The sequence below is a fragment of the Anas acuta genome, chromosome 1 (assembly GCF_963932015.1).
Source record: "Anas acuta chromosome 1, bAnaAcu1.1, whole genome shotgun sequence".
NCBI classification, from domain to species: domain Eukaryota; kingdom Metazoa; phylum Chordata; class Aves; order Anseriformes; family Anatidae; genus Anas; species Anas acuta.
Window position 1 is genome coordinate 165223589 of NC_088979.1, and position 25268 is coordinate 165248856.

At 43.7% G+C, this 25268-nt stretch overlaps 1 long non-coding RNA gene across 1 annotated transcript; it reads left to right on the forward strand.

Moving 5' to 3' along the window:
- The first annotated feature begins 5862 nt into the window (after positions 1-5862).
- On the forward strand, positions 5863-24453 carry LOC137849486 (uncharacterized). The gene is made up of 3 exons (XR_011091915.1): positions 5863-6126; positions 21240-21329; positions 23102-24453. It is a non-coding gene; the product is annotated as an uncharacterized lncRNA (long non-coding RNA).
- Positions 24454-25268: the final 815 nt, after the last annotated feature.

Below are 25268 nucleotides of genomic sequence, written 5' to 3' on the forward strand. Positions count from 1 at the left end.
TCCTTTTTTCTCCTGCTATGCTAGGCTCTCCTAACCAATTTTACTTCCACATGGGAGATGATAAAATAAAACTAGTGGCCAGTGTGACCCAACAGCCGCCTGAGTACTTTCTTGTGTAGCGTTGGACCTTTCCCTTCCCACCTCTGAGCACAGAATCACTCAGCTCTCGGTGCCAGTCGTTTCCTAGAGTTCATTTTGAAAGCATTACTGTGGGTTATCTCCTGCAAAAGCTGCTGCTTATCAGCTGCCATGCTCATATGGGTGAGGGCTGCCTGCAGGAATTAACACCATGCGCGCAGAAGGAGCGTGGGCTGCGCCTGCAGCCTGCCAAGCTGCAGCAGATCGCACGTGAGCAGTGATGCTCTCCAGAGACATGGGCACACACACCCTCTCTCTCTCGTAGAAGATGTCAGGACCTCTTCGCAAAACTCGAAGCAGAGCATTTTGCTTGCTTCTGGTTTGTGATTTTATGTTGTTACGATTCCCCCACCCCCAAGTAGACACACAATCAAATGACCTTTATAATGAGGAAAAAATGAGGAGAGAAAATACGATGCTCTTACTGTTTCTCTCTTCTTATGCTTAATAGATTAACTATGGCTGTAATTTAGAAAAGGCTGTCTGCGGAGGGCATGTGACAGTGAGCAGATGCAGTGAATACTGTTTTTAAATTTGATTCTTTATTCAGTTACTGAGATTGAGACTGTGAAAGAGATTTCCCCCCAGACCACCATGCTTTTGATTACTGCATTCTGGTATTTTCACATATTTTAGACTGTAGTCATGCTACCATGCAGCTTTTAGTGAAAATCCCCTTTTTTCTTGGCCTTTTCCAGTTACTTAAGATGAAGGCTTCTTTTCCTGTAACGTTATGTCACAAGGAAGGAGATATTTCCTTATGGTTGGCTTGTGCTTCTGTGGGTGCCTTCCTAATATTTAGGAATTGACTTTGGGTATGTACACACCACCAAAAATAAACAAATATTAAATATGGTGAGGGCAGACCTTGGCCTTTTGCAGCCCTATCTGCTTTTCAGTGAGGCTTTCCTGTGATGGACAGCCTGATAGCCCGGGCTGTTCACAGCCCCTCTGGGATTGCCCAATTCTTGCTGTGTGCCAGCACACGAGAAGTCTCTGAGGTCCATGGCACTGCCTCTCTCAGCATCACTGCTCTCTCCACTCAATGCTCCCGAGTTTGGTGCTTCCTCTCAGTTCTTTCTGCTCATAGCAGGTCCTTCTGGTAAATTAAGAGAAATTTTCCTTCTTTCCCTGGAATCGCCAGGGCAAGAAAGAGAGGGTGGGCAGCCCACGACAGCAGGGATCTCCCTGTGCTGAACTGAGCACGCCACACTTTCTGCTGGTGGGGTGATGCCAGCTCATTTGTAACATCTGCTGACTGGGGGATTCTGCATGTATATATATACACATATATGCATATATATATATAGATACAGATATAGCTTTTGGCTTCTGGGGTGTTTTTCCCAAATAGCTGAACAGACAGAAAAACTCTAACTACAAAAGGGTATTTACACATTCAGATGGGTCCAGCGATGCTTTCCTAATCATTAGCCCAGCACTCTGCACATTCGTGTGATATTTCTGGATGGGAATCTGCTACACTGTGGGAAAAGGGAGTACCAGAGCAGGAAAAAAAATGAGAGGGGGGAACATGACAGAGGGGAAAAAATAGATGGAAATGCAAACTGCATTTCCACAGTAACTGACAGCTTTATCACACTTGCTGCTAAATGTTTAGAAAGGAGAAGAGCCCAGATGCCAGGGAGACCCAATCCCCCAGTTTGTCTTGGATGGGCTGGGATAAGGAACTGGAAATAGCAATAGGTTTTGTCCCAGACATCTGTCTTGTCCTCACGCCCTGTGTCGGGCCATGCCACGTCACCCAGCACAGCAGCATGTCCCTGCCACATCCTTCCTCCCTGGCCACCCATCCTAGCCTGCCATCTACACTACCTTCTGCAACAGGCAGGTGATACTTGGGCTCCTCAGCCCACAGGAATTCCTTTCATCCCAGCTTAGGAAAAGCAGCATGCATGGCAAAGTGAAGAGATATTGTACTTAAATGACACTGGTGCGTTTGAAAAGAAAATTCAGAATTCCAGTCTCATTCCTCCTGTCCACGTGTTATCTACATCCTGCATGATTCATAAACAGCACAAAAGGGCCCCTGTCTCTTTTTTCCTTGGCTCTGTCATAATAGAAGGTTAATGAAAACCTTCGTGAAAACCAGTGAAAGCTAAAAATCCTGCTAGCTAATGTCATCTAAGCATTTAGCACGGAAAAAAACAGCAATGCAACTTCCCAGGCAAATGCAAAAAAGCTTGATTAAAACCTCCTGCAGAAGGCTGGCATATTTGTCCAGGCCCATGATATTCAAAATATCGCCATAATACCTGCCTTATAAAAATGCATGTATTTCTTCAGCTGTGTGTATTTAGACCTTTTAGCAGTTCTAATGAGCTTTCAGAATGAAGCTACTACAGCAATCAGCTTCTGTGTAACAAGCAACATTTAAATATTAAAAACGTAAATTAGCTAAGCTGGTTAATTACAATTTTCCAAATATTGCAAAAGTGCGAGTAAGGCTATTAACTGCTTTGAAATTCAGATATCAGTTCCTCCCACTCAGGGAACATCCAGTTCAGTAGAGAAGATGAAGTTACAGAACAGTCTCCTGAGCTAGCCAAAACAATATCTGCTTACCAGAGCTAAAAGCCCTACATTTCAGCTGCCATTCAGAGATGTTAAAATGACACAGAAGCCTGAAATCGGAATTTACCAGTTTGTGGAAATACAAATGTCCTCCAGAAAAAAGTTTGCTGCTGGCTCTCTGAGCCTTTTCCTAAGGATGCTGTGACTTCAGGTGCTGGGCAGACTGCATCGCATATCTGCAGCCCCCTGTGCTCATGAGGACCTTTCTCTCCCCAAGGAACATTTGTGTTGGTTTGATGTTAGAAACGTGCAGCAGGCAGCATTTGAACTGCTCTTGCTTCTGTCCCAGATTCTTGGTAGAAATGACCCTGGCAGCAAACATAACATCAGGAAAATATCTGCAAAAGTCAACTGAAGAGGACAATCTCTTCATTTTCTCTTAGTGTGGATGATCCTAGGTACACAAGCCCGTGGTGTGACCCTAGTTCTTTGAGCAGCATAAAATCCTCTTAAAGTCACCCACTGGGAATGCCCCAAGGTTTCAGCCTGGCTGCCAGACCCCTCTGCTTTTCCTACACAGAGAGCTACTGCACACACCTCTGCTGAAACAGATGCAGGCACGGAGTAAATGGCCTATCAGGAAGATGATGAATAGATCCAAAATTATTAATTTGATCCTCTTTGGGTATGTCATCTGCCTGTACTGCTTTGTGCTGCTGAACAAAGAAGGAGCAGAGAAAATTCTTCCCTTGGATCTTTACTGGAGGTGTTCAAAACCATAGAGGATCTGTCTCTGCTAAAAGAGCTCTGAATGGCTTTTAGTTCCAATATTGCTAAAAATTGCATATTATTTCCTTTTTGTTGTTGTTGTGGTGATTTTTTTTTTTTTTTTTTTTTTTTTTTGCTTTCTACATGGCTCTAATTCAAAAGCTTATAAGAGAGAATGTCTTACAAAAGAAAAGTGAGGAAAATATCTGTTTGATTACACTTCTTCACAAGCATAAAAGCTTTCTTTGTTGTAGCTCAAGGAAACAGCTTTTCAGAGCCAGTTCTGCAGCAGCTACATAAGCATTTGTATTTCTAAGGCATCTCAAGATTTTGCATGTTGCCTTTGTTTACTTTTAAGTGATCTCCAATTTTCCATCTGTCTGTTTGACCTACCCTGGTTAAAATCCCCACTAGCCCCTTCAACTCTACCTTAGGTGGAAATGAAGCTGAAAGCTCTTTCTGGAAGACATTCTGTGTTAGAAGCTATCAACACTTGGTGGTATCTTTTCTCTTGAAATCCCTTGTGGGCCTAATTTAGAGTTCACTCCAGGCAAACTTCTTTCAAAAGTAAGTGAGAGAATGAAAAGGTTTGCTCAGTTGACTTTGATTGACTGGTAAGAATTGAAGTAAATAATGCTTGTTGCAATCAAACCCACTGCAGACCGCAACAATTTTTATTGATAACATCAAAAAAAAAAAAAAAAAAAAAAAAAAGCACAGAACAGCTAACAGAATAGCCGCCTTTAGTAGCCCGAGTAATCTTTCAAATGAATTAATAGAAAGTTAGTCATTGTGATGATAAACTCTTATTTATAGTAGCTCAGTGTCTGTGGGTTCCCAGTCTTGGAAGACCCCTGGTCCTTGGCATTGCACATAGTGTCAGGGACTGTCCTCCCAGTACAGGTTATAAACTGGGACCGGGATGAGTCAAGGAGATAGTATTGTCTCCTTTTCACAGTTGAGAAAATGAATCATTTTAAACAGAAAGCCCGGGCCTGACCTGGAGCCCAAGCAGTCCTCCCGAATCTTGCTGTCCATCCATCATTTCTACGGGCCTGCTAGACATTATGTTGGGAATACGTGGAAATGAACAGGTAACTCTATAAAATTTTGCTTTGCCTTAACAGGGATTTGCCCTGATATATTTGTAGCTATTGTTGTTTTTGGGTGCCTGAGAAGGGAATATGTGGGTTGTAAAATACCTCTATTGAGGCAGTGGAGCAGCTTTAATTTCCCATCACGTAGGGTGAGGCTGTTGTGGCCAGGAGCAGGGGATGCAGTGTCTCCCAGCTGCAGAGGAGTGATTTTGAAGATTATCTTTGTGGTCACTTGAAACTGAGGCAAGAAGGGCTGTAACTGAAGTGAATTTAGTTCAGATGGACTAGGGTCTAAAGGGAAATAATTGGGCTGTATGAAAGCAAGAGCTGCAGCAATGTTGTTGATTTATCTGCAGAACAGATTTTATCAAGTCTTTGCAGTCAGTTCTCTTTAAAAGGATAACTTTGAAAATGCTCTTGATGGGGTGGCAGTGTTTCTGTGCCAAGCTGCAGCAGCAAGGAGATATCAGCATGATCTCCTGTCTGTGCAGGAGTGGTATTTGTACGAAGCATCCCTGCTTCATCTCTAATTGAAGTCCTTAATAACAAAAATACCTTATTTGATCATGCTGCTCAAATGTTAGCATCCCAGTGAGACATTCTTTGTGCCTTACATCCTGGTAACAGGCATGAAAATTACAAACCTTAAATAAGCCCATCAGTAGGAGGGAGAAAGGCAGTGACAGACCCTTGGTGTCTCTTTGAAGCCATCCACAAGGAAACTAACCTGCCAACCTGAGCAAATTAGATTTTTTGATGTTCTCCTTCCTTTCTCTCCCCCAGTTCCTTTTACTGACTTGACTTTTATCTGTTCTTAAATGTTGTTAAATTTATTTTTCCAGGACAAACAACTGAGTGGATCCACAGCTACTTGCAGTAAAATTCATCTTTGTCTTTCCTGGCCCTGACCAAAATTGTGGATTCATCCAAAATACCCCTGCGTTTCTTTACAGCCTTATTAGGTCAGATCCTTACTGGATTATCTTCTACTTTCTGTTGCTGTCTGAAAATTATAAATCAATACAAAGTTCTTTGGGACAATTCCTGCATGGTTTTGAGCAGTAAGCAATTTAAGTTCTTTTCTTTGGAGAGGTTGGAGGCAGAGAAGGTGGAGAGGATTACTGCTGGTCCAAAGGCAAGACACTTGCTGTAGTTGCATGTCTGCAGCAAAAGTGCATGTCCTCTGCCCAGCGCACGTATCTGCCTGGGGAAGCTCCCTTCCAAGCACATCCCCTTGGTATTTTACTGCTTCAGCAGAGCAGCCACTTTTGAAGGATTTTATCCTTTTGGAAAGGTGACTGTGTGTATTCAGATTTGTTACCAGTTCCAAGTCTGTAACCTGCAAGGAGTGCCCTTTATTCTCCTGAGCCTGGTCCATCTTCCTGCTCCTCCCTGACTTTGGTGATCACAGATGTCCAGGTGCTGCTCAGAGGCTGGATTTTGGGATGGAAAAGAGAGGAGAGGGAAGAAATAATGCTACTATTTTTTTGTTGTTGCTGCTGTTTCTTTAGGACCCAACAGAACAGTGGAGATTTGCAGTAGCAAATGGATCACCGAGGAAATAAATAAGATGCTGTGGAAATATATGGTGAGTATAGAGAAAAAGGGAATTGGTCTTGCACATTGTAGATAAACTTGAATAATGGGGTCACATACTGCAAGCTTTGTAGTCCAATTTCATTTCCTTCACACATCATTCAGTTGTATAAAAGCAATTCATCCAGTTATCACCTCCTAAATCTCCTTCTACATTGTTGTAGGCATTGATGGCTCTTATCTCATTACCATATGCTGCTGCTGGTCAGGAGCTATTCTTTGTGAGCAGTATTACCCTGGTAACAAAATAAAAACAAATGAAAAAGGAAAAAGATGCATAATTTAATATGGCTGTTTCAAAGATAATTCTTGATTATTATTTTTTTTAGATCAATTTTCATACTGCAGTAAAGAATGAGAAGGTACCTTGCAGTGAGACTTGTTATGTCATGTGATTTCCAAACAAATGTTCACAGAAAATGGTATTTTTTAAAGTAAGCACTGGAAACAAAAGCTTGACATTCCTGTTGATTTTTCCTTTCTCCCCATGCATCTTCATATCAAAGGAATAAAAAGAAATGAGATTCCAACACCAATTCCCGTCACTACATAAAACAGCAATTTAATGCCACAGTCTTCTTTTTTTTTTTTTTCACTGCAGAAGACCTGGCTTTATTATGTCACAGTGTGAGGAATATTTTTATTACTAGTAAGTGAAATTGGAATCTGGCCTATGCTTGGCTAAAAATCAAGTATCTTCCAATATAAAATAAAATATCTTCCATTTTTAAGGTAGCGAGCTTTTAAAATACAAATTAAGGTGGTGTCCTGGTGATGTCCTTTTAAACAACCTTCAGAATGGAGCGTGCTGATTCTGAAAGTCCATTTAAATTCCTGGGAGCATCTCAGCAGCTGGGGGAGAGCAGGCAGAGGGACAGATAACAGCAATCAATACCGGCTTTAATAAAGGACAGTGGCAAAGGAGAAGAAATGAAAAAGAAAAAAAAAAAGGAAAAACAAACAAACAAACAAACAAAAAGTGAATTGCTGTAGGTCTAGAGGATTTCAGGTCACTTCTTCTGGCTTGACCTGCTGCTTTCTCCCATAATTGAGCCAGGGAGTTAAACCTCTCTCCAGGCAAGGAGAGGAACTGGACATAGGGGGAGTGAGAGGATGGCAGAAAGCAGCCTGCTTTCTTGTGGGAAGGGTTGGATTTTTTTTTTTGTTCTGTTTATTTGCTTTAAGATGAGAATAAATACATTAAAACACTCCATACCATTTTCAAGCCTTGAACGGAGGTTTATCAGGGGTATCTATGGCTCTCTAGCATGTGCAGGCCAGCAGTTAAAACAGTATCACAGAGAATCACAACAACATCACAATAATAAGAATAAATCTGCATTATATTCACTGCTACTTAAGAGTAGGGGGTCACTTTTAAATATTGGAACTGGAACTACATGTGCATTAAGCAGGGCTGGCAAAAAGAAGGGGAAAGCACATGTATTATTAGCCCAACCCTGCAGGGAACATGAAGTGTAAGAGGCTGTGCTTTAAGGTTAGAGATGGGCTCAGCATGTGCACTTGTCTCCTCCACCCTCAGCTAGGGCTGCTCCCTACAGCACGTTCTCCAGCATTTTGCTCAGCCCAGTTTTATGTCAGGGACTTCAGGCCTGCTGCACCCTACTGAGTTCATCCTTTCCTTTTTTTTTTTTTTCTTTTCTTTTTTTTTTTTTAATTTTATTTTCTTATGTGATCTGAGATGCACAGCTGTGAATCCTGGTTGAAATGCTGCTGTTGTGGTGTGTCGTTGCAGGCTGGACCGGAGCAGGCAAGCCCAGAAACATGAGAAAGGTGCAGAAGTCCTGGCCTCTGGAGCTGAGCCCTGGTGCTCTTGGGTGCTGTGGCTGTGGGCTGCTGAAGCCCAGCCAAGCTCTGCTTGGCTTCAGACATCCACAGAGAAGGCCATACATTGCATACAGTGTGCCATGCAGAGCAGCCAGTGCTGGCTGTGCACCTCGTCCCTCTGCGCTAGGGTGGGACGAGGCCAAGCTTTCCACTAAAGCTTGAGACCAGATGTGTTTTTTCCCTAAGACTGGTAGTTTAAAATACAGAGCAAAATGATGGGGAGGTGGGGCAGGAAGGGTGGTCTGCAGGGACGTGGATGTTGTCCGCCTGCGCGAAGAAGAAAAGCCTTTTACTCCATTAGTCATCCCCTCATGAAACGCCTGGCCTCCAGAGGCCTCTGGGATGTTGTGATCTCATCCAGGCTGCAAGGTGGGTTTCTGAAAAGACAGCTAATGGGATCGGCTAAAGCTTTTACAGCAGCACCAGCTGGAGAAACCTCGCCCTGGAGCAGCCTGCCCAGCAATGCGGGGTGCTGAGCACATTGCAGCCCTTGGCAGGGAGGGGAGGGCCGAGGCACGGCGGTGGCTCACCAGGGTGTGGTGCAGCACTGCTGCCTAAATATGTGAAGGCACTGCCCCAACACCAAGCAGCCCTTCTGTTCGCTGTCAGTAAGCTAAATGAGAAAGCAACACGTTGCTTGGTGCTGCCCTTCGCCCTGCTTGTGGCATGGCCACATAGAGTCAGCCTCCCTGTGACCCAGTTTGCATCCCAGTTGTGCATCCCAGTTTGGGGGAACCCAGTATGAGGCTCTGGGGACTGCTGGCATGCAGTGGCATGGCACAGGGTGACATCAGGCTGACTGGGGTATCCCTCGTGGGATTCAGCAGGTTCCTGCAGCTTGGTGTCAGCACAGAGATGCTGTGCAGGTCTGCAGTGAACTGGATGCACTCAGGCATGGACAGGCACAATTACAGCATCCAGAAGCAAATTACAAGTTTAAAACTGCTTTTTGCAGTTTGGAAAGCCCAAATTATAGGGCCCACAGAAGAGTGCCAGAAGGATAAGAAGTAACTAGAAAAAACTAATTATTAATGAGCTTAAACATTCTCATTTGCTGCATTCACATTGTAACAGTGCTTTCCTGTGAAATACAAATGAGTGGTCAACATCCCTTGGGGGAAAAGCAATGCAGTGGTTTTATGCCTTAACCTCCCGGCCAGTGATTGCTAGACACTTCTTGGTGATTAAGCATTAAGTAACTGGAATCAATCCTTTGCAGAACTAAATCTAGTTTGGACATAGCCCAGTGTGATTGCTTGATAGGATATAGCTTAATGGCAATGTGCTTGCAGTTAAGCAGAAGAGAAAGTGAGAGGTAAAAGATCCTTGAACAAAGAGCCTGTGCTTGTGCCTGTGACAGAAAGATGATCCTTTGCTTCAGCACAAGAGGTCTTAAAGCCTTGTCATCCTCCTGAAGGTTGACAGTGATGTACAGACAGGAGAAAGCAGTGCAGTGGCATGCAGCAGCCTGCATCACTGCTGCTCTGGTTGCTGTTGAACAAGGACTTGCTGCAGCCAAGCTCAAACCCAGACGTCTGAGGAGATGGGGCTCAGAGCATCCTTCTGGGGGAAGGGCAGCCCTTCCTCCCAGGAAGCTGCAGCAGACTGGAAAAGAGGTGGAGGCCACGCTGAATATGAGCTGCTAGCCCAGCCCTTCTTCCGAGTGATTAAAGACAGGGGAATATTGAGTGGGAGTGAGCAGGATGCATTACCTCCACCTCTGGCAGCAGCACGCTGGCCAAGTGAGTCCTCTTCTGGTGCCAGTGATTTAAAAAGGTCATTGAGGAGCTGGAAGGTGCTCAAGGAAGAACGATCAGGATGAGAAAAAATGGAAAACATGAGGAAGACCAAAGAGAGGAATCTGTTTATCTTATTGAAAACAGGATAATGCAGCCTGTGGCTTCCTACAGAGGAAGCATAAGTTTATTAGCAGGTAATTCTTCAGCTAACAGATAAATACATAGCATCATCCATCAGGAAGAGCAGAAGACAATAGCACCTTAGAATAAAAATAAGGTGCAACTGTCTAACAGTAACATTGATTGACAATTAACCTCATTAGTGGCTATGGGAGATTACATTTTTTTTTTTCCTGATGAAAGAGGTGCTCTGTCAGGGGTTAACATGGAAGTCTGAGCTCCGTGCTCTGCAAAATGTCAAATCGAATGATCTCAGTGATCTCTTCTAGCTCTGTTTTTGAATCTTGTAACATATTTCATTCCTAATTCAATATGGGAAAGAGGTTTCATTTCAGTATCTTTAATTTCTACCAAATGCATTTTGCATTCATCTTGCAGTGGTTTTGATTTCCTGTAATGAAATTCTGGCTGGTCTCTAGCTCCGTGTGCATAAACATTGCTAGCACAGCAGATAATATATAAGATGTCTCACAACCAGCCTGCAATATGCAAAGCTTCATAGGAGCACTCCATAACATTGCAGGCAATTATGGCAATAAATGATTAGATTATGAATCTGATTCTGCGTCCAGGGGGAATTTCAGGTGAAATCCCACCCTTTTCTAAAAAGAATGGCCAGGCCTTATATAAAGGGCTTGCATAGTGCACCCATAACCATGTTTTATTGTAGTTGTACATTGCAGATGTGCATGCAGGTGTACCTAATTAAAAAAATAAAAATAAACTTTAAAAAATCTTTCATTGATAGTTTGTGTGAGATTTTAATTTTTCAAAGCTTTCAACTCCTTTTCTTCCAGTAGGTACTTTGTTACAACACTGGAAGTTCAAGGCAGCTTTCAGAAGCTGCAGGATCCAAACCTGTGGAGGGATTTCTGGGTTAGACCATTCACTACTTCTAGTATATCATTGCCGCTGTTTCATTACAATGACATTTTAATAAATATTATTGTTGATATTACCCCAAAAGTTTACAGTGCCGTGGTACATCGACACATAACAAATAGCATTTATATCACTATTAATTTATAAATTGACCATATGCACATGCTGTAGGAATAATAAAAAAGCAGCTGTCTGAGTATGTTTGAGGACATAGTGTTGGCAAACGCTGCATGGAAAATTTCAGGAAATAACATTTTTATTAGGGTTAGTTCAAGATGCTCAGTTGGTTTAAGATGTCTGTCTGGATGCCTGGTACAACTCACTTTTCAACTCCTGACATGGGGCAGACAGAAGGTCTCCTACTTTCTGTTTTTAAATAGACTACTTTGTGCAACACTCGTGGGTATCCCATGTGAGGCTGATGAATTTGGTCACTAGATGAACGCATTTTTACTCCATGAAATTGGTCTGCATGGGCATGCTTGTTTGACCAGCTAACTTGGTAATTTTTTCAGACAAAGTAAAGGAAGCAGAGGGAAAAATCCAATACACACACCATGGACTGTGTTCTGGACTTTGAAGGCACCCACAAAAGGATTTGATATTCTCAAGGTTTTATACACAGTGTTTCAGTTCTATCAACTCAATTATTAATGTCTAACGTTGTTTTTTTTGGGGGATTTACAATGTACAAACATGCAGTTAACAGAAGCCCTCTGGGTTTAAATAACAATAATTTTAGGCACCAGTAAGCAACAGACAAATTCTATTGAAAAACCTTTAGACACTTTTTTCCATTCTTGCTTTAGAAATTACCTAAAAGCCTTGGCTCAGACTTACATTTCTGTTCCTCTGAGGAGTCCAGAGCCTCCAGTGGCCAAAACACATACTCTTCAAAATCAAAATGTGAGGAAAATTATTTCTCCTTGATATAAAGACACTTGGGGGCTGAGACTGAGCCTTCTGCCAGAAAAAAAAAAAAAAAAAAAAAAAAAGACAAATCAAATTGTTTTTTCACATCAACAAGACTGTGTTTCTCTGTCCTGTCATATGCAGGCATATGACATTTTGTTTTTACTTTCATTTTCTTATTTTCCTTTTTTTTTTTTTTTTTTTTTTTTAATTTGTATTCCCTTTTTCTAAAAGATGTTACTGTCTTGTGAGGAAGACAGACAGCAATGTGGAGTTTTAACTAAATGCCTCTTTCAGATAACTGACCTGCCATGAACTTCAGATACAATGACTAAAACAAACAATTTTGTTCTCTTACAACTTCACGAGCAAGCCATCTTACTATAAAACTTCTTCTAGATCTAATTACTTAAACTTTCAGGGTTTTTAAGACTAAATTAAGGCTAGGCTTTGGATGAGCCAGGGTACACCTCAGAATTAACTTTTCTCTTATCTAACTTCGTCTTGGAGGCATTACCATTTATCATGAAAATATCTGGGGCAGATAAGTATTTCAGCTGCTTTTACTCACCCATTGCTTCCTAAGACTTGTTAATATTTCATTGGGAGCCTGATGCACACATGATAAAAGTAGGACTATTTCATCAGAAGGACTCCCACACACAAAAGCTCCCTCTACACACTGTGGAAAGGGCACTTAATTCCCCTTGGAGCTCCAGGAGTACCAGAACCAAAGTACAGACCCGGTTGAGCATCTGTGCCTGCAAAGCCATGGCTAAGCTGTCACTAAGAGTGTTATGTCTGTTAAGTAGGGACAGAGTTTGGAAGCACGGCTTTGCTCTGTTTTAGCGCTCATGTTGAAGGAGGCTGAGGTCATTCACAAGGAGGCTTTATTTTTCCAGTAATGACTCAAGACAAAAAAGGATCTTTTAATTACACCCCAGTGACAGCAAAGCATGAAAGCACGATTCATGATACACTGGAGACTGCATGATATCTTGGTGGCAGTTGTTTTGTCCAAAAAAAATTACGTAAATAAAACTATTTACATTTTTTTCTACATATGTTCCGCTGAAGATTAATATTTACAGAGGATTTTGGAAAAATTCATTTCATACCCATGCAGATATGTAACCAAGAAACTGGACATTACAGTAAGGGATACAAGATCCAGAAAACAAACATAAGATGAGCATCCCTGTTTCCTAGGACAAACAGATGCAGGTGCTGTGACTCAGCCCCCAGACCCGATTCCTGGGGACAGTTTTGACCAGTCCTGGGCCCGCTGAGGATGCAGGTGTGGCAAAGGATCCTGGCAGACCAGGGACATTGCTGCCTTCATTGAGAGGGGATGATACTGTTTATTTATTTATTTATTTATTTTTATTTTTGATTATTTTTCAGTTGTGAGTAGGGTGGAGCTGCCCCAGTCCTTTGTCTGACAGAAATGAAGGCACTGTGAGTGCTCATACCTGGGATGCTGGTGTTCAGGATTACTGCCCCACTGGCAGGGGGCATCAGCAGCCCACAAGGATGGGCATTCACTTTGTCAAGGCAGTTTTGGTCAAATGAAAGGCAGGTTTTCGTACAAAAGAAGGAGAGTGGGCAAATGTTAGGTGTCCTCTGTTCTTGTCCCCATTTGTCTTGTGTCTACCCCCTGGGGTCCTGTGCCTTCTTCAGGGGGAGCTGGAACTGGCCCCTGCTGCAGGCGCGGTGCTGAACTGCAGGGAATCAGGGGCTGAGCTATTTTGGGCATCTCCCACACTCCAAACTGATAGCTTTGTGATGGGATTTTTGTTCTAAAGCCGGGGGAAGAGGGAGAGAAACAACCACAGCCTTTCAAGGGAGGAAGTCCAGAGGGAATTTCTGGTGCGTTCCCAAGTCATTCATTAATATCAGCTGATGAGTCAGAAAAATGTGGCTGTCTGCTGACTTGCAACGCGTCTCAGGAACAAACAGGTTCCTGTAGCAGCAGTTCACCGTTACTAATGCAGAGCCAAGCCCTTTGTCAGCTTTGGATGATTCCCACATCCAAATCAAGGGCTGCATTTTGCTTCCTGTCTGCTTGTCCGATCTCTTGGTCCCCCTGCTGACATCTGCGTGCAAGCTTACAGAAATAACATGTCTACAAAGCTCTGCAGTGTGCTGTGTGTAAATATACATAGATTCCAATCAAATCAATAAGAATAGTAGATTGTGTCATATTCAAGTATATTTAAGGCAGTGTTTTCCATTTTTAATACCTTTTGCCTCTCAGTGTTGAAGTTTCAGGTCACACAGAGTCCTTGAGGCACGTGCCGAGGGTGATCCTGACCCCTTGAGCAATGTGCTCACCTCAGCGTGGCAGCAGTGCTCATGGCCTGGGGTTAGGCCGCTGCGAGACGTGCTGCCTCTGCTGTGAGACAATCTGCTCCTTGGGGTTAGCTGCGAGCGAGCAGATGGCAAACAGGCTCATCCTGCTCTCAGCAGGGGGCTGGGCAGCCGTGAGGACCTGCTGAGGTCCCTTCCTACCTGAATTACCTAAAAACCTCCGATCCCAGCCAGCACCAGGCAGGATCACAGGCCACCTCACCCGTTTGCCTGAGTCAAGTATTTGGCTCTCCGGCCCGCTTCCAACCTTGGCTTTTGGCCACACCTTTGCATCTATATCAGCACCTTGTGACAAAACTGCCCCTCTCCCATCCCTCTTCTGGTTGCGCACACAAAGACAGAGCTTTTGAGGTCAGGAGAATTAACCTCACTTCAGATACAACCCAAAACCATCACAGGTGGTTTGGCCAGTAGTCTACAACACCTATATTTCACACTGGGGTTTTGAACTGCCATGTTCCCAGGCTGTCATGAGCACTGTAAGCCTGTTCCCTCTTTTACATAGGGTGATGATTGTTCATGAGGTACTGGAATTAGTAAATACCTCTGATCAAACATATTTATCTGCTGGTGTAGCAAAAAAATTGCTGGACCACGACATTGTATGACTAATCACTTACAGTAGCTACATAGGCTCCAGGTACCTGCTAACAGTTTTCCAAGACCTAATTATCTAAAAGGTTGTTTGTGGGTCTGTTTTTTAGGACCTAAAATGCCTTTTTTTCTCATCCAGTGAAAACTCAAATGCGTCTCAGTTTAACCACAATCATTGAACCTGCTTTTCAGGAAGAAGGCTGCTCGGAATACATTCTATCGTGGTGCATGCACTGTTTTCCATAAATATAAGGCAAACCCAGGGAGAGGGTAGGAGGGGCACAAATGTTTTGACACAAATAGGCAGAAAGAAAAAAAAAAAAAGCATTTTTCTAGTAGTTAATTTTCAAAACAGAAATCCTATGGGATTTCAAAATAGAAATCACTTCTACATAATTAAATCTTTTGAGAGGTTCATCTGCATGCTTGTCCCTGCTTTGGGGCTGGTGTTTCACCACCCGTAATTGCGCACAGTTGGCCACCCCTGACGCCCCACAGAAGGATGGCGGCACGGTCAGAAGTTCCCAGTGATTCGTGGGGGATTTGGCTGCCGCTTGAAGCAGTGACGTGCTGGGGAGGGGAAGGGCATTCAGGAGGAAGAGCTAGAATAATGAGAGAAATTATCACATCCCCCGGGGGATGGGTTTTCAGAGATAAGCCCCATTTCTAACCGTGTTTCATGTTGTCGGCTGAGTCCTTCAACCTGAAAATGCATTACTTGAATGTAAAGAATATGGAAATGGTGAGCGATTAAGGAGATTTATCCCATCCCCTGCATTGACTCAGGGTGGAAAAAAAAATGCCTGCAAACATGAGCAGTACTACACCCTAATAATAACAGGGTAGTTTCTGAGTTGACTGCTTTCATACATGGGTGTCTCCTCTTCCTTTCTGTTTCTGTCATTAGGACACTGGGTTTCTCAGCATCACAGAGAACAACAGCCGTTTATCTTCCAGGGTTCCTGCACGTTTAGGAGCCCAGCTATATCTTGGCTATACATTTTCCCCAGTGCACCACACCCATGCCTGCAGAAGCTATCAAGCTGTGGGCCCTACAAAATAAAGTGAGGGCAATCAGGCAGCAGGGGTTGAGGTGGGAAGCTGCTGGATGCCCCACACCATGGGGATGCCCCTAAGCACCCAAGGCTCTCCCAGCCCCACCAGCAGCACCTATCGAGGCAGGAGCAGCTCGAATACCTCACACCGGGGCACGGCTGCTGTCCCCACTGCCTGCCATGCTCTGGGAGCCTTGGAGTGACAGATGGCAGCATTTACGGCATTGCTGTGGGGTCCCCTGCCAGCCCCACGCTGATCCCAGGCTGGCAGCGCCAGACAATCCCCCTCATTCATAAAACCCTGAGGTTTCATTGTTACCTTTGCTGCCCCGAGACTCTTGGGTTTCGAATGGTACTGATTTATGTTCACAAATGTCCTAGAGATTTTGTGAAAAATAACAGGTGGCATGGGGTCAGGGGCAGGGAGGCAAAAGCGTTTTTCTTTTTGCTCCAGTTCCTTCCTAAGCTGTGCATGAGCTGTGTTTTTCAGTTAATGATGAAGTGCTAAGACTGCCGGGACACTCTGCTTATCCAAGGAAAGGAACAAAGCACATCTTTTAGCAAAAAAAGCAATATTTTTTGTATCTGAAAGACCGATGGCGCCCACAAAGCACTGAGGCTTTGAGGCTGGTGCTCAGGGGAAGGTTAAGTGTGAGCAGCAATAAAGCTCACTGACAGCTTTACAAGTAGGGACACCAAGAAACCTTCTCAAATGGAATCACAACGTATGTAAAGTGCCCCGCACAGGGCTTTCATCTCTGCAGGCACTGTTTGACAGAGCGACTCTGCTACTGAGGTTGGTGTCATCGTGAAATATGATTTTACCTTTGCATTTGGATGTGAAGCTTAGAAGCAGGAAAATGACTTCTTAAGCAGAAATTGCTTTTTAAGCAGAAATTAAAGATTATATTAACCACGTGTACAAAGTGTGGTGGCCCATTTCAAGCATTTTCTCAGGAACTGCTTGAAAGAAGGACATCTACAATGCATTCATCTAAGCCCTGCTTGCAGCCGAGGAAGTGGTTACAGCAGAGAGTAAATGACTGTCAGAACAAAATGTTGTTATGGCACGGCGATTACACGACCCCGTATGCAGCTACAGCACAGTTGTAACCTAACGTCCGTGTGAAAAGAGGCTGTAAATGTCAAGACCAAAAGGGGCTATTCAGAGAACATAATACGATTTCTCAGCACTAAAGCTGCAAATCCTCCCCGGATTTCTTAAACATATGAATTGCTATTGTCTGGCAGGGTAATTCAGAAAAATCCTGGGCCATCAGGCTTCTCGGCGGGTAGCCGTAGCCTTGGATGCACCTCGTAGAGAGTGAGTGGCCTGCTGCCCGGTGGTGGAGGCAGGAGCACGTCTCTGCTCCTTATGATGTGCCCAGCTCCAGATGTGGGACAGCTGGGGAGGCTGCTGCCCGCCCCAGGGGGATAAACACCCGCACCGTACCCATTCAGCATCCTGCACATGGGCCCTGCCATCTCACTTTTTTCTTAAAATAACTAATAATTGAAAGTTAGTTCAAAATCATGATGGCCTATTTTCAGGTTACCATGGAACTAAGAAGTATGAATCGAATAAACACTGACAGATAATGTTCAAACAATAGCTGCTTGCCTTTAAAGTCTGAGGAGATGCACCAGCTTTTGGCTAAAGCCCCCTGTTCTCCAGTACAGAAGGAAAATCTGCTTTGTTTTGCTTTAGTTGGCTTCAGCACAATAATAGGCTCGATTACATTTGGGGAACTGAATCAGGTTTTAACACGTATGTAGAAAAGCCATGTTTTTTCTTTTCTGGTTTAGGTATAAAAACAATACATAAGAGAAGAGGCTTTTAAATTTATCAGGTAAGCAAAAAGAGTTTAAAATCTTTGACTATGGATAAGGCTAAAAGCCATGGTTTCTGGTGCAAAATGGAATTTCAAGAGTATATTACACACATGAAAAGAAATTAGTACAGTTTTACAATTTCTGCACTTTTATTAAATCCCACTTTCATCCAGAAACAGGAGGGTGAAAACCAAGGTTTTTTGTTTGTTTGTTTGTTTGTTTGTTTGTTTTTTGTTTGTTTGTTTGTTTTTTAGATTTCATTTGCTGTTCTTTATCAGACAAAACGAAGAACCTAAGCAGGGTATGCTAAGTTGTACAGTGGCTTAAATATATTCATTGTGTGTCCTCATGGTTAGCAGAAACAAATGCCAAATTCTTTGCAAAGACCATATACAACTTCATACCAACCCACCTTCACAGCTAGCAGTCAAGGATGTCTAACTTTGTCCTGTGAAAGAATCAAAGAGAAGAAATCCAGAACAAAATTCAAATCAATTATTCAAATGAAGGTGTCCTGCTGCTAAATTTTATTACAATTAAAGCCACTGATTGTAACTACTTTGCCAAAATGAATCTATTCATATGCCCTGCCCCCTGGGGACACCTCTCACTGTCTCCGGCAGCTGGTAGCCACAGATCTGGGTGGGAAGAAACTTCAAGGAAAAAGTGATTGCCCTTGAGTGCTGTGCTGAAAGTGGAATAAATCTGTGGGACAAACCTGAAGCATAAGCTGCTGGCTAGGCAGGGAGGCAAAACTGGGCTTCATGAGAGGAAATGTTCTTGCTGTAGGAGTGGGTGGCCATGGTCATGCTCTCTTTTCCTAGCTTATGAGCCTGGTATATAGGTTCCTGTGTCAAAATATTGTTCAGCTGCAATGTAGGCCCTGACTTTACTTCTCCAAGGCAGATAAGAGCTGTGGTCCCCCCGGAAGGGGAGGTTGAAGGGTTGTGTGAAATGTCCTTGCTGCTCTTTCCTGTGTGCCACAGGAATTAATCACAAGGCAGTATCTGCTCTAAGGTTCCTCATTCCCATCAGGGAGGTCACAGCCTGTTTGATACCAAACACAGACTCATAAATTACAATGGGAGTAGTTTCCTCCTGGATGAAAAGGAAAAAGTGACGCACTGTGGCACTCAGAACATTGTAGGAGTCTTTCTAACACATCCGTGTAGAGCTGTGTTGAATGGGCAGATGTTACCTCACTGAGATTTCATAAAATCCCTTCAGCAACTTGGGATCTCCTCTCTGGCTCACGTACTGTACACAGAAACCTGCCCCATCCTGCTTCTTTCTTCACCAAAAGACCAAGAGATGCCAAAGTATTCTGGATCTTTTTTTTTTTTTCATAATATTTTTTCAAACATAATTTTCCCTTTAAAAATGATGAGCTGAAATGGCCATCAATTACAGTTCCTGCAGAACAGTTCCTTTGGATATTGAGGAAGCAGTGATGGAGAAAGTGTTGCGTTTTGTGACCTAGTGGGAAGTGTATCTGGTTTTCTAACAATGAATGAGATTCTTAAGATAATGGCAGAGCATTAACCCTAAATCAATACTGTACACAATCACAGAATGGCTTGGGTGGGAAGGGACCTTAAAGACCACCCAGTTCCAACCCCCTGCCAAGGGCAGGGACACCTCCCACTAGACCAGGTTGCCCAAAACCCCATCCAGCCTGGCCTTGAGCACCTCTAGGGATGGAGAATCCACAGCTTTTTAAAAATGTGAGTTACATTTCCCCTCTTCCAGTCAGTGGGAACTTCAACAGACTGCCATGACTTCTCACATATGATGGACAGTGCCTTAGCAATTACATTTGCCTGTTCCCTCAGGACCCGTGGATTCATCTCACCATTTTTGTACCTTCCCCAAAGCTACAATTATTTTTGCCCAGGCTTCATGCTGTTCTAAGTATTTTCTGATCCAAATAAATGCTTCAGACACTTTCACAACTTTATCCCATTTCCCATTTGCTCTTTGGTATAAAATATTTTACACATTTTAAGTATTTTTATCTGTGATGTAGAAGAGTTACTACTTAGCCATTCAGCTCCAATTATCATTTAACCATCACCCAATTATAGTCTTATTATTAGATGCCTGCAGGGCAGATTTTGCTAAATGTTTGACTCTTCTCATTTGAAAAAACAACCCTCTTTGCAATATTATCTTTCTCTCTCTCTCTCTCTTTTTTTTTTTTTTTTTTTTTTTTAATGAAGAAGCCAGTGGTATCAATACAAATGCTGTGACATTTACAGCAGTTCAGCTGGGAACACGCTGCCTGTTCCTTTTATACCTAATTTGCTGATGATTTCCAACTGTGTAGAGCACTATCAAGCTCTCTGATAGCAGCGTGTGCTGGTGCCCTTGTCTTTTTTTTTTTTAACCCTTATCTAATTTTGGCAGGACCACAGTTCCTGCTCTTAAACATGATAAAAGGATCAGCACACAGCCCAAACCTACAGCCAAAAGCTTTGAGAGCAAGCAGGCAGGATGTGTCAGCCCAGCACATGCTGGAGTGGGGTTGTGTGACCTGTGTCAGGGCAGTGCTCTTGCCAGTGAGCTTGCTGGGTGCCTACAGATCTAATACTATTGATATAGGCATTTCTTGTCTTTCTGCTAATTCTCTTTATTTCCTCTATCCTCATTTAGAGATGGCCTCAAACCCTAAATAAGAAGTGCTGCTTAACCACAGAGATTTATGAGGATATTTTCTAGCCTACTTGTGGTTTCCACGGTGCAAGCCTTAATACATGGAGCAATGTGGGGAGAGAACTGGGAAGGTCACAGATCTCAGGGCAGGAAAGTACCAGGAGATGTAGCACAAATGCCTGCTGTGAACAGAGTTACATTTAGTTTGAATGTCCACATGTTGAATTAAAGAACTTGTGTTAAACTAAAACCCTTCATCTAGCAAGGCATAAAATCTTCCACTGAAGCCTGTAAGAAGTGGAAAAAACATTTCTATCAGAAGCATTTGATAATCATCCTTTCTTTTTTCTTTCTGAAAAATGCTTTCACATAAAAATTGCTTTTCCTATTATTGCTACATAAAATTGATACTTATTTATCCATTGATAATTTGAATATTATCACTGACTCCTCTATCTGAATTAATGCTTTCTTAATACTAGGTATTTTGAGACCTTATAGAGACATTCTCTACAGATTTTGACAAGCAAATGACATTTTCTCCTGGAGCTTTTGGCAATTTTTCTGTCTTCTAATTATATGGAACATTAAGTTTAATTCTGTAAGAAATGTAGTTGTTAACTAGATACGGTTTTGCAGGATCACTTCCCCAGTGCTTCATATAAATATTTGTGTCACAGTGATGTTTTCTTGTCCATATATCCATATATGTGTGTGTGTGTGGAGATTGCTGCTGTCACAGCATTGTTCTGGTCACTTCAGCAGTATTGCTTGTGCTCTTTTAATTCCCAAGTGCTACACACAACCACTTCTTTCCAAGATTTCTTTGCCCACTGTGTGGGTCCAGCCAGCACTCCTTCTCAGGTCCGTGTTTTTCCTTTTTCTTGTGTTCAGATACTTCTTGTTTGGATGACTCTGACTCGAGCTGACTGAGTGCCCCAGCTCACTCTGCGTGACTGTCATATCATAGCCTCCTTCTCTGTCACAACCTCTTCATTTTCCACTCATTGACTTTGCGTTGTTTTTGTAATTGCTTTCAGGTGCTCAACAAAGAAACCCTGCCTTGGTCCTACACAGAGTGAATCACAAATCTGGCAGTTCATTTCAGGGCTGCTCTCATTGTTAATCAGGTAGGTCTTAATCCACTGCCTGTGTGAGGGTTTTGTTTGTTTGATGTTGGTGAGGCTTTTTGAGATAACACCCAGATACTGTTATAATCTGTATAGGTTAGAGTGTCCATAGCTGCCTTTCATCAGCCAACCTTGTAAACTGGGAAAGTGAGACATGTTAAATGATGCAGGTTTGTTCTTATAAGACAATCATGTCAGAAATTAAATGTATGCCACTCATATCTAGCTTACCCGTAATTTCACCTAGGATGGAAATCAACCAGCCAGTCCATAGATGTCAACCAGTGACATCCTACCTGTCCTCTTCAATCAGCACATCACCATCTTGCTTTAAAATTTCTGTAGTTCTCCTGGTCTTTAAGAAGCTACTGAAAAATCATTCCCTTCTCAGCCAGTTCTTTTCAGACACTTGGGATGCACAAGATGCACTCGGCCCCTGCAACAGGAGGCAGTACCATTTTCCAAAAGCAGAGAAAAAACATTTTACTGAATGTTTCTGCCCTTTATATATATATCATCTTAAACACTCTTCCATCTCCAGCTACTGAAGGTCCTCTTTTAGCTTTTATTTTTAATGAATTTACATTATATTCAAAACACATTTACAATACATTCAAAAACAATGTAATAATTGTCCTTGAACATACGGTGGTAAAAATACATCTTTCCTGCACTGACCGTGAGCTGTAGTAGAGTTACCAGGCCCTGCTGGCCTTCCCAGAGTATCTGGAAAGTCCCAGCACATCACACATGCCACTGGGAGGTGGTGGGACTACAGTGGCCTTGTTTTGGGGTGGCTGAGTGCGATGCTGTGCATGGGGAGCCACAGGGCTGTGTAAGATCCCCACCTTATAACCCAGTAATGTGCTAAGGGAAGGCCGGGGCTCAGACCCTCCACCTGCCCGCTGTGTCTGCTTCTCGCTTTTGTCTGGAGGCTCAACAGCAACTTTGTGCTGTAAAAGCATGAGTCCATTTGAGAGGTTTCCAAAGCGCTCGGCAGCTTTTCCAACCTGCTCAGACTCGGCGTCTCCTCATATGACAGCCTTTTGAAATGCCCACAAATATGTTTTCTCACCCCCTATTCATGTATTAAAAGCTCATCTCAGCGATGAAACGCTTGCCCGGGTCTCGCTTAATGAACAACTGTCAGATGTTTAGCACCAGCAGATTTCGCTCAAAGATTTGTGAGGTTTCCCCTCAGACATTTCCAGCTCAGTCTGACTGGGAGTACCGGGCAGGGGAAGGAAGAGACTGTTCCTGTCAATGGGATTCCAGCTGGTTTGGATATAAAATCTTTCCAGGAGACCCGAAATGCCTTATTCACCAGTCAGACATCACATGCTGAATAAAACCAGCTCGCTGGTTGACACGGGCAGCCCCGCTGAGGTACGTGATAATGGTGCCCCTTGTCTGCTCCCCTCACCAAGAGCCAAGCGGCCCTGCCAGGCTCTGTGGTGGAAGCGCGGTGCTAGGCCCAATGCCGTGGCTGGGAGAGCACCCTGGCATCACATCCTGGCAAGGACCATCTTTTTTACGTCGCTTTTGGGTAAACTTCAATGACTCATCTCGTATTCTAGCTCATCTACGGTCGGCATTTTTTTTTTCTTTCTTCTAATGTGCTGATCTGCCAAGCTGTGAGTGGTTTGCTGAACAATGTGCAGTGCTCGGGGAACAGATGGGCGCTTTTCTTCCTCCTGGTGGCGTGCAAAAGTGAAATTTTATCATTCAAACTTCGGTCTGCAACATTTCATCTGAAATGGTTGTTTTAACAGCTACTCTGCAACCCAACAGCTCCATTGCATTTCCTTCTGCATCGGATGTGACTTTACGACAAACCTGGTGTCCAGCAGCTAGCAGTCTGCGTTAGAGCTGTACCTTGAACAAGGTCATCTCAAATTGCCCTCCTGTACAAACACGTGCTTAGAAAAGCTCCTGCCTTTGGATCTTTACAGCTCCAGTAAGGAAAGGGGGCTGCCAAGCTTATCAACAGAGCAGGTGATGGGTTCCCAGGTCCTTCGCTCACTGTGGAGTTCAGTGCAGCCTAGGAATTGCACTTAAACCCAGACAAAACCTCTGGGGGAAAGAAGGGGTTGCTTTTCCATCTGTTATTTAATGAACGGCTGACCAGGGGATGAGCAGCAGGAGGAGGAAGATTTCTCAGATGTTTTTCCACTTGCTAAGAGACTGCCTGAGGGTTGCTTGTCAGAATTTCTTCCACTGCAGCTTTGTTTGCTACCATGAGGAAACAAACAGCACAGCACCCAAGTGCACACTGCTCACCTACACAAAAGACTGAGGGTAACAGCTAAAATAAGAGGTACACTAGGACATCACGACTGCTCAGAGAGTCAGATCTTGGGCTACTGCAGTGATTTTGTTTCACACGCTCAGCCCAAGGTGCTCTGAAAGCCCTTACTGCCACTTCAGAAAGAAGAAGGGACTTGCTCCTCGGTTGCCTGAAGGACTTGCTACCCTGTAGGTTAAAAAAAAAAATGGACTTAACATTTTGGGTGTTCCTACAAGGAGCTGGTGCAGGTCAGCTCCTCAAAGCTGTTGGCGACTGGCTCAAGGCTTGCCCAGAGCGAGACCAGCTCATGGACGTGCTAGGGCTTTCACAAGCTTCAAAGGTGTGTTTGCTTTAGCAAACTGCCCCCAAGGGCTAATTAAGCGACAGCAGCTGCTCTTCTCAGCTCTGTTTGCAGGCTGTACAGGGGGAAGGTCCTTGGGAGGGGCCCTGAGGAGCTCCCAAAGCCCTTGCCTCCAAGATGCTGCCCTGTGGATGCACCTTTCCCCTATTTCACACCTCATGCCCCCAGTCCTGTCCCCTGGGCTCCACGGTTGTCACTGGGGATCTGGCCAGGGGAAATTGCTGTGAAATCAGTTGTGGGTGGAAGGATATGTGTGTCGTAAATGACTTCATGGATTCATGGGGGGGTTGATCTTTCCAATTATGAAATAAAGCTTGCTAAATTCTGGGGTTTGAAATAGCCTGTTAATATTCTAAACTCAAAAAACAATAACCATACGGGATTGAGTGAATCACGAGGCAGGTTATGATAAGCAGCTTTGTTTGTCAGGTCCCAGCTGCTACGTTGATAAATCACAGGGGAATTTCTCACTGGCTGTCCCAGGGGTGAATGCAGCAAAAACAAAGTTTTGTATCAGACTTTATGGGATGGATCCTTCAGCACGCTGAGTTCCCTCAGACTCATGTGAACATGAACCAAGGACAAACTGAGCCACTGAATCACAGATTTTATGGGGAGAAGGCTCCTCAGGGACACCAGGCTGGTTGGGCCACCACCCCAGCTCGGGATTTCAGACACGCAGCCCTTGGCACAGAGGGGCAGGGGGGATGGAGGTGTGTGGGAACAGGGCTCCCCTGGGTCTGGTCCTCTGCCTGCTGCAGGAGTTAGAGGCTTTTGGCTGCTCCCGCAGCATATATCTGCGTACAAGCACATTCAGGGATACATCCATTTAACCAGGGCAAGAATTGAGGTCTTATCTGCTTTCTGGCACAGAAAATATGAGTGTTTTGGGGTGAGACCACCCTGAAACACATCGCAGGGGCAGCCGTGCATTCGGCTGCTCGAAACTGTATAGAAATTAATTCACCCGTGCTTCTGCTGACACCTTCTGATTATACTGCTATCCCAGTGAAATAAAGGGTGTGCTGCAATCAATTTCCCGCCCCCTACTCCGCTGCAGATAGGAGACAAAAGATATATTGCTAATTAAAATGTTCTTATCTGCTGGAAAGCAGTTTGTAGGATTTATTTGAATAAAACTGATGATGCAGCCCACTCAGATCACTGGGAAATGACCTCCTTATTATGAAGTCCCAGAATAACTTAGCAAAGCAATCTTGATTTCCTGAAATCTGTCAAAGGAAGAACTTTGCAGTTAGTTACAGCATATAATATGGACACTCCTGAAATG